We start from the raw sequence: 7053 nt of genomic DNA, 5'->3' as shown, positions 1-7053 counted from the left end.
CAACCTCCACCTCCTGGGTTCAGGCAATTCTCCTGCCTCAGCCTCCTGAGTAGCTGGGATTACGGGCACGTACCACCATGCCCAGCTAATTTTTTGTATTTTTAGTAGAGACAGGGTTTCACCATGTTGACCAGGATGGTCTCGATCTCTTGACCCCGTGATCCACCCGCCTCGGCCTCCCAAAGTGCTGGGATTACAGGTGTGAGCCACCGCGCCCGGCCATAGAAATTTCTTGAGTGTGACTTTCAAGGTGTTAAGCAAATACACAGATACTTGGTTTTTTTTTTTTTTAGGCAGGGTCTCACTGTATGCCCCAGGATGGAGTGCAGTGGCACAATCACAGCTTACTGCATTCTCAACCTCCTGAGCACAGGTGATTCTCCTGCCTCAGACTCCCAAGTAACTGCGACTACAGGCAGGCTATTTTTATGTTTTTTTATAGATACCAGTATGCCAACTTTTAAAAAATAATTTGGCATGTGTTGGCCAGGTGCAGTGGCTCACACCTGTAATCCCAGCACTTTGGGAGGCCAAGGTACATAAGGTCAGGAGTTCAAGACCAGCCTGACCAAGATGGTGAAAATCCCATCTCTACTAAAAATACAAAAAAATTAGTGGGGCATGGTGGCAGGTGCCTATAATCCCAGCTACTCAAAAGGTGGAGACAGAGAATTGTTTGCACCCAGGAGGCGAAGGCTGCGGTGAGCCGAGATTGCACCACTGCACTCCAGCCTGGGCAACAGAGCGAGACTCAATCTCAAAAAATAAATATAAAAAATAAAAATATTTGGCATGCGCCAAAACATTAAAAATCATTCTGTCTAGGTGGTGGGTTCATTGCCAAGTGTTCCTTGTAAAATTCTTTCCCCCTTTCTTTTCTTTTTTGAGATAGAGTCTCACTGTGTCACCCAGGCTGGAGTGCAGTAGAGCTTCACTGCAACCTCTGCCTCCCCGGTTCAAGCGATTCTGGTCAGGCTGGTCTCGAATTCCTCACCTCATGATCTGCCTGTCTCAGCCTCCCAAACCGCTAGGATTACCAGTATGAGCCATCATACCCAGCCTCTTTCCTCCTTTTCACATGCATGAACTTTTCTTAATAAAAACTGACGCCAAGTCACCCCTGTAATCCCAGCACTTTGGGAGGCTGAGGCGGGTGGATCATGAGGTCAGGAGTTAAGAGACCAGCCTGGCCAGTATGGTGAAACCCCATCTTTACTAAAAACACAAAAATTAGCCAGGCGTGGTGGTGCATGCCTATAGTCCCAGCTACTCAGGAGGCTGAGGCAGGAGAATCGCTTGAACCTGAGAGGCAGAGGGTGCAGTGAGCCAAGATCACACCACTTCACTCCAGCCTGGGCAACAGAGCAACATTTCGTATCAAACAAAACAAAACACAACACACACAACACTGAGGGGGGTGAGGGGTGGAACTACCTACTCATATCTTAGCTGTGATATTAGTATTGCTATATTCTGCCATATCTCTTTGGCATTTACTAAATAACTCGTAACCTTGTTGGCTGAATTTCTTACTGATTTGTTCCCAGGAGCAATCTTCACGTAGCTTGTACATATACCTTGCTTTTTTTTTTTTTTAATTTTTATGCAGCCATTTTCACTTAAGATGTTGCACAATAGTTAAATAACAACTTAATCTAAGGTGGATTATGTCGGCTACCAAGGAGGTACATTACCTTCTTCCATTAATGCATTATTTGACATCTTGGTAACAGGTGGTTTCTCTACTTTGTAGTAATTGTGTTGGTAACATGATTTTTGTACACTCAATAGGTTTTACTTAACACTGCAGGCTCATACAGAACTATTAGCAATACCCAGTCTCTTATCTCGTCCTTCCATCCATAATATAGGAGTACCAAATAAATACCTGTCTGGGGGAAAGGAGATTATTTCTTAAATGCTAGCAAATACAGTAGTGTACTTTATACTAAGACCCTATATGATCAGCTAGTCAACAAAAATCTATATAATTGTAAAAGCAAGACACAGACAGACCTTTTAAAACAATGATACACCTGTCCACTTTTAAGCTATTTAGGGGACAGCAAATGTTGCCCATCTTCATCTCAAAGAAAATTAGCAAAAGATCTGTTTTCTAAAACTCTCCTGACATACTTGGTTCCTGAAGCTCTGAATTCCTCTGTCTTGTTCTTTCATAGCTGTAAAGTCCAGAAATGAAGATGAAGAATCCAGAAATGAAGAATTTGGTATCTAACGTTTTCAATTTACTGCCAGTACATACCTGCCCAAAAATCAACATAAAAAGAACATTTGGAACAGGAAAAATGTTTTATAGAAAACAAACATTTTAAGAACACCACTTTCTTGTTCCAGGGTAAAAAATAAACAATGATAATCCTCAACATAACTGGTAATTATGTTTTCAAGTTACCTCAATTTATGGCTCTAAAAAGGAATACCAGAAAACCTATAGGGCTGAATACTTAATCTGTGTATAAAACTAATTATAGTTAAACATGCAATAGGCTTTTATTTACTCAGTCTTTGCACAGCCCATTTTGTCCCTCACAGCATTTAACTGTTGTGGTAACACATAATATATAAGAATCACATGGGCCGGGTGCGGTGGCTCACGCCTGTAATCCCAGCACTTTGGGAGGCCGAGGCAGGCAGATCACGAGGTCAAGAGATCGAGACCATCCTGGCCAACATGGTGAAACGCTGTCTCTACTAAAAATACAAAAATTAGCTGGGCGTGGTGGCATGCGCCTGTAGTCTCAGCTACTTGGGAGGTTGAGGCAGGAGAATTGCTTGAACCCGGGAGACAGAGGTTGCAGTGAGCCAAGGTCGCACCACTGCACTCCAGCCTGGCGACGGAGCGAGACTCTGTCTCAAAAAAAAAAAAAAAAAAAATCATATGGGTTTTAAGTAGTCTTAATAACCTACCATTTCCAAACTTAAAATACTTTCCTCTTGTTTGGCAGCAAATCCTGTATCAGGAAGCACCCAAACATTAGTTCTGTGCTCTTTACTAAAACAACTAAGGCAAGCAACAAATTCTCTCTTTTAAAAGCGTTCAATATTCAGGTGGCCCTTTCCCAAGAAAAGCATCTACTGTGATGGAAAGCTTTTCTTCAATGACTGTTGTGTGTTGTCTAAATTCCAATTCTATGCTCTCAATTTCTTTTAACTCTGCTAAAACCTAGCAATAGGTTAGTGTTTCCCTTCTGCTCTCCTCCCCTTGGTTACATATAAAAGTTTTTCAGCTAGGCACAGTCTCTCACGCTTGCAATCCCAACACTTTGGGAGGCTGAGGTGGGTGGATCAAGAGGTCGGGAGTTTCAGACCAGCCCGACCAACATGGTGAAACCCCGTCTCTAAAAAAATACAAAAATTATCCAGGTGTAGTGGCATAATCTCAGCTACTCAGGAGGCTGAGGCAGGAGAATCCCTTGAACCTGGGAGGCGGAGGGTGCAGTGAGCCAAGATTGCTATGGCTGGGCTGAGGCACATGGATTGCCTAAGGTCTGGAGTTCAAGATGAGGCTGGTCAACATGGTAAAACCCCATCTCTACTAAAATACAAAAATGAGCCAGGCATGGTGGCACACACCTGTAATCCCAGCTAACTGAGAGGCTGAGGCAGGAGAATTGCTTGAACCTGGGAAATGGAGGTTTGCAGTGAGCTGAGATCACACCACTGTACTCCAGCCTGGGTGACAGAGTAAGACTCCACCCCCCCATATATGTGTATATATATATATATATTTTTATGGATATAGCTTAATATCATAAAAAGAATCTATCAAAATATTACCATATTGATATTATGACAAAGGCATCCACCAGCTCTAGGGTTTGTAAACAACCAGCTCTAAAGTTTGTATTTTACAGGTACGGTCAAAACAGTGGTTTAGAGAGAACTTCCTCAAGGCTACAGTTAGTAAATATCCCAGTTAGGATTCAAATTAAGCTTTTTTTGCTCTAGAACTCTTCCCCAAGTCACTGCCTCTTCCATCAACTTTGACTACTTATGAATTCCCCAAAAATTCCCAAAGGGAGTTAGATTTGAATGATCTAAAGAGCAGAAACATAGACCGAATGATTCTCATTTTTTGGACTCTTAAAATTATTGAAGACGCCAAAGATCTTTTGTTTACGTGAATTTTATCTTTCCACATTCACCACATTCAAAATTTTAAAATTTTAACATTTATCAATATATTTTAATACAAGCCCCATTACAAGTTAATACAAACATTTTCAACAAAAAAATACTTCCCCTCCAAAAAGTGAGAAAAGTAACACTTTTGAATCTTTGTAAATCTCTTTTATGTCTAACTTAATAGATAGTTAGATTCTCACTGCTACTTCCGCATTCAGTCTGTTATTATATGATGTTTTGGTTAAGAATACAATGAAAATCTAGTCAAAAAAGGGAGAGGCATTTTTTTTTTTTTTTTTTTTTTTTTTTTTGAGACGGAGTTTCGCTCTTATTACCCAGGCTGGAGTGCAATGGCGCGATCTCGGCTCACCGCAACCTCCGCCTCCTGGGTTCAGGCAATTCTCCTGCCTCAGCCTCCTGAGTAGCTGGGATTACAGGCACGCACCACCATGCCCAGCTAATTTTTTGTAGTTTTAGTAGAGACGGGGTTTCACCATGTTGACCAGGACGGTCTCGATCTCTTGACCTCGTGATCCACCCGCCTCGGCCTCCCAAAGTGCTGGGATTACAGGCTTGAGCCACCGCGCCCAGCCAGGGAGAGGCATTTTAATAACCTTTTCAGATAACTGTGGATAGTGGTAAATACTAAAATTCAATAAATGGTAGTTTTTTCTTTTTTTTTTTTTTTTAAATAAATATAGACAGGGTCTCACTATGTTTACCAGGCTCAACTCAAACTCCTTGGCCTTTCAGAGTGCTGGGATTACAGGAGTGAGCCACCCCACGCTAGGTCAAATAGTAGTTTCTTAAACCATATCAATCTACTTTTTTACTGTTAAAATCCATTGCTATATCTGGTAATTTTAAAGGATCTTTTACTTCGAATAATTTTGAAACATCATGCATTGGTCATTTGCAAAATACAGGGTTACAGAGTTATGCCCATCTTCCGAATGACATATTTCATTATACAACATTTTTAAAAATTACAGTCCTTAACCACTGATAGCATAAGGAAAGTCTTTTAAGTACTAGGAAGCTGTCAAACTCCAGATGTGAACTTTTTAAACATTCTAATTTTCACCCAAATTTTATCACTGGTAACAAATACTGTCAATTGTTTTCTTAGAAGTGACAAGCTCACTTCATTTTCAAGAAATATCTGCCAAATATGAAGTGTGAAAAACCAGTTTGCCAGTCATTCTTTCAACTAAAAATGCTACTCCATGAAATAAGCCACTCATAACACAATCTCACAAATGGCTTCTCTCATGAAAACAATCACACCTCCATAGGCAGCACAAATGCTTTATCCATGTTTCTTATTTCATCACAAATTCTTAAAAATTGAAAAGACATGCAGTCAAAAACTAAGATTTAATAATAGTAGGCCAGGCACGGTGGCTCAAGCTTGTAATCCCAGCACTTTGGGAGGCCGAGGTGGGTGGATCACCTGAAGCCAGGAGTTAGAGACCAGCCTGGCCAACAAGAGGAAACGCCATCTCTACTAAAAACAACCCGGGACGGGTGGCTCACGCCTGTGATCCCAGCACTTTGGGAGGCCGAGGCGGGCGGATCACGAGGTCAGGAGTTTGAGACCAGCCTGACCAATATGGTGAAACCCCGTCTTAAAAAACAACAAAAAACACCACCTGGTAGGCAGAGGTTGCAATGAGTGGAGACTGTGCCACTGTATTCCACACTGGGCGATAGAGCAAAACTCTGTCTCAAAAAAAAATAAAAACAGGATAAAATAAAAATAATAATAATCTTTACTGCTTCAAGGGCATTCTCAAGTAAGTAGTTTGGTGCCACTGACTTGCTTTGTGCTAAGGTACTACCAGGAGTTTTATCCAGTATCGCTTTTGAACCATCAGTGTGTCTAAAAAAAGAGAAATGTCATCTTACTATTATTTTGAAAATAGTTATGACCTTGAGGCTCCCCTGAAAGGGTACGAGGAGATCCCCACGGGTCATCTGTCTACATTTTGAGAACTGCTTTCCTAGATTATACCACTAGTTCAAGATGGGAGTGGAAACTCTAACGAATCACATTCGTCCCAAGAGTCCATTCTGTTACCTCCTTTAGTTTGACATACACCACCAACATAGCTCCGGAAAAGGAAAGGAAATCAAGGGCACAAGGTGTCATTTAATTGTTTTAATATTTTGAACGCTTTTATGTTAGACCAGTAATTCTCAAAGCAGTGGTTAATCAGTCTCCGCTGTAGGACTGCTCATTTTAAAATGTAGAGATGACATTCCCCCACTCTGCCCCATTCAAATAAACTTGGGGGATGAGGCCCCTCCAAACTGTATATTTAACAATCTTCAAGGCCGGGCGCGGTGGCTCACGCCTGTAATCCTAGCACTTTGGGAGGCCGAGGTGGGTGGATCACCTGAGGTCAGGAGTTCAAGACCAGCCTGGCCATAATGGAGAAACACCATCTTAAAAAAAAAAAAAAACTTCAAGGTACTTTTTATGCACCCAGAACTTGAAAACAATTGTGCTAACAGCTCGAATTCAGAGTTCAAGCGCTCAGACCTTGAGCAACAAGGTCTCGAAATTCGGCCTGCCCCCGCTGTTTCTCTTTCATCTAGTAGGGTAAACTACTATAGAAGTAAAACCCCAACCAGGTGCTTGTAATCCCAGAACTTTGGAAGACCAAGGCGGGTGGATCACCTGAGGTCAGGAGTTGGAGACCAGCCTGGCCTACGTGGTGAAACCCTGTCTCCACTAAAAATACAAAAACTAGCAGGGCGTGGTGGCACATGTCTGTAATTCCAGCTACTTGGGAGGCTCAGGCAGGAGAATCACTTGAACCCGGGAGACGGAGATTGCAGTGGGCAGAGATCGAGCTACTGCACTCCAGCCTGGGCGACAAGAGTGAAACTCCGTCTTGTAAA

The 7053-nt window shown here is 42.1% G+C and overlaps 1 protein-coding gene across 10 annotated transcripts in view; it reads right to left on the bottom strand.

Moving 5' to 3' along the window:
- Positions 1-7053, bottom strand: part of POGZ (pogo transposable element derived with ZNF domain) — a 61484-nt gene that overhangs the window by 52825 nt on the left and 1606 nt on the right. Inside the window, exon 1 of one of the 10 annotated variants that reach the window (XM_037744892.1) lies at positions 507-524. The exons of the other annotated variants lie outside the window; for them this stretch is intronic. The gene's annotated coding sequence lies outside the window, so the exon portion shown is untranslated. Of the gene's footprint in view, positions 1-506; positions 525-7053 lie in introns of those variants that run through there. 10 annotated transcript variants of the gene reach the window in all.

The sequence above is a fragment of the Cebus imitator genome, unplaced genomic scaffold (assembly GCF_001604975.1).
Source record: "Cebus imitator isolate Cc_AM_T3 unplaced genomic scaffold, Cebus_imitator-1.0 Scaffold188, whole genome shotgun sequence".
Lineage (NCBI taxonomy): Eukaryota > Metazoa > Chordata > Mammalia > Primates > Cebidae > Cebus > Cebus imitator.
This window is presented reverse-complemented; position numbering and strand designations above follow the sequence as displayed.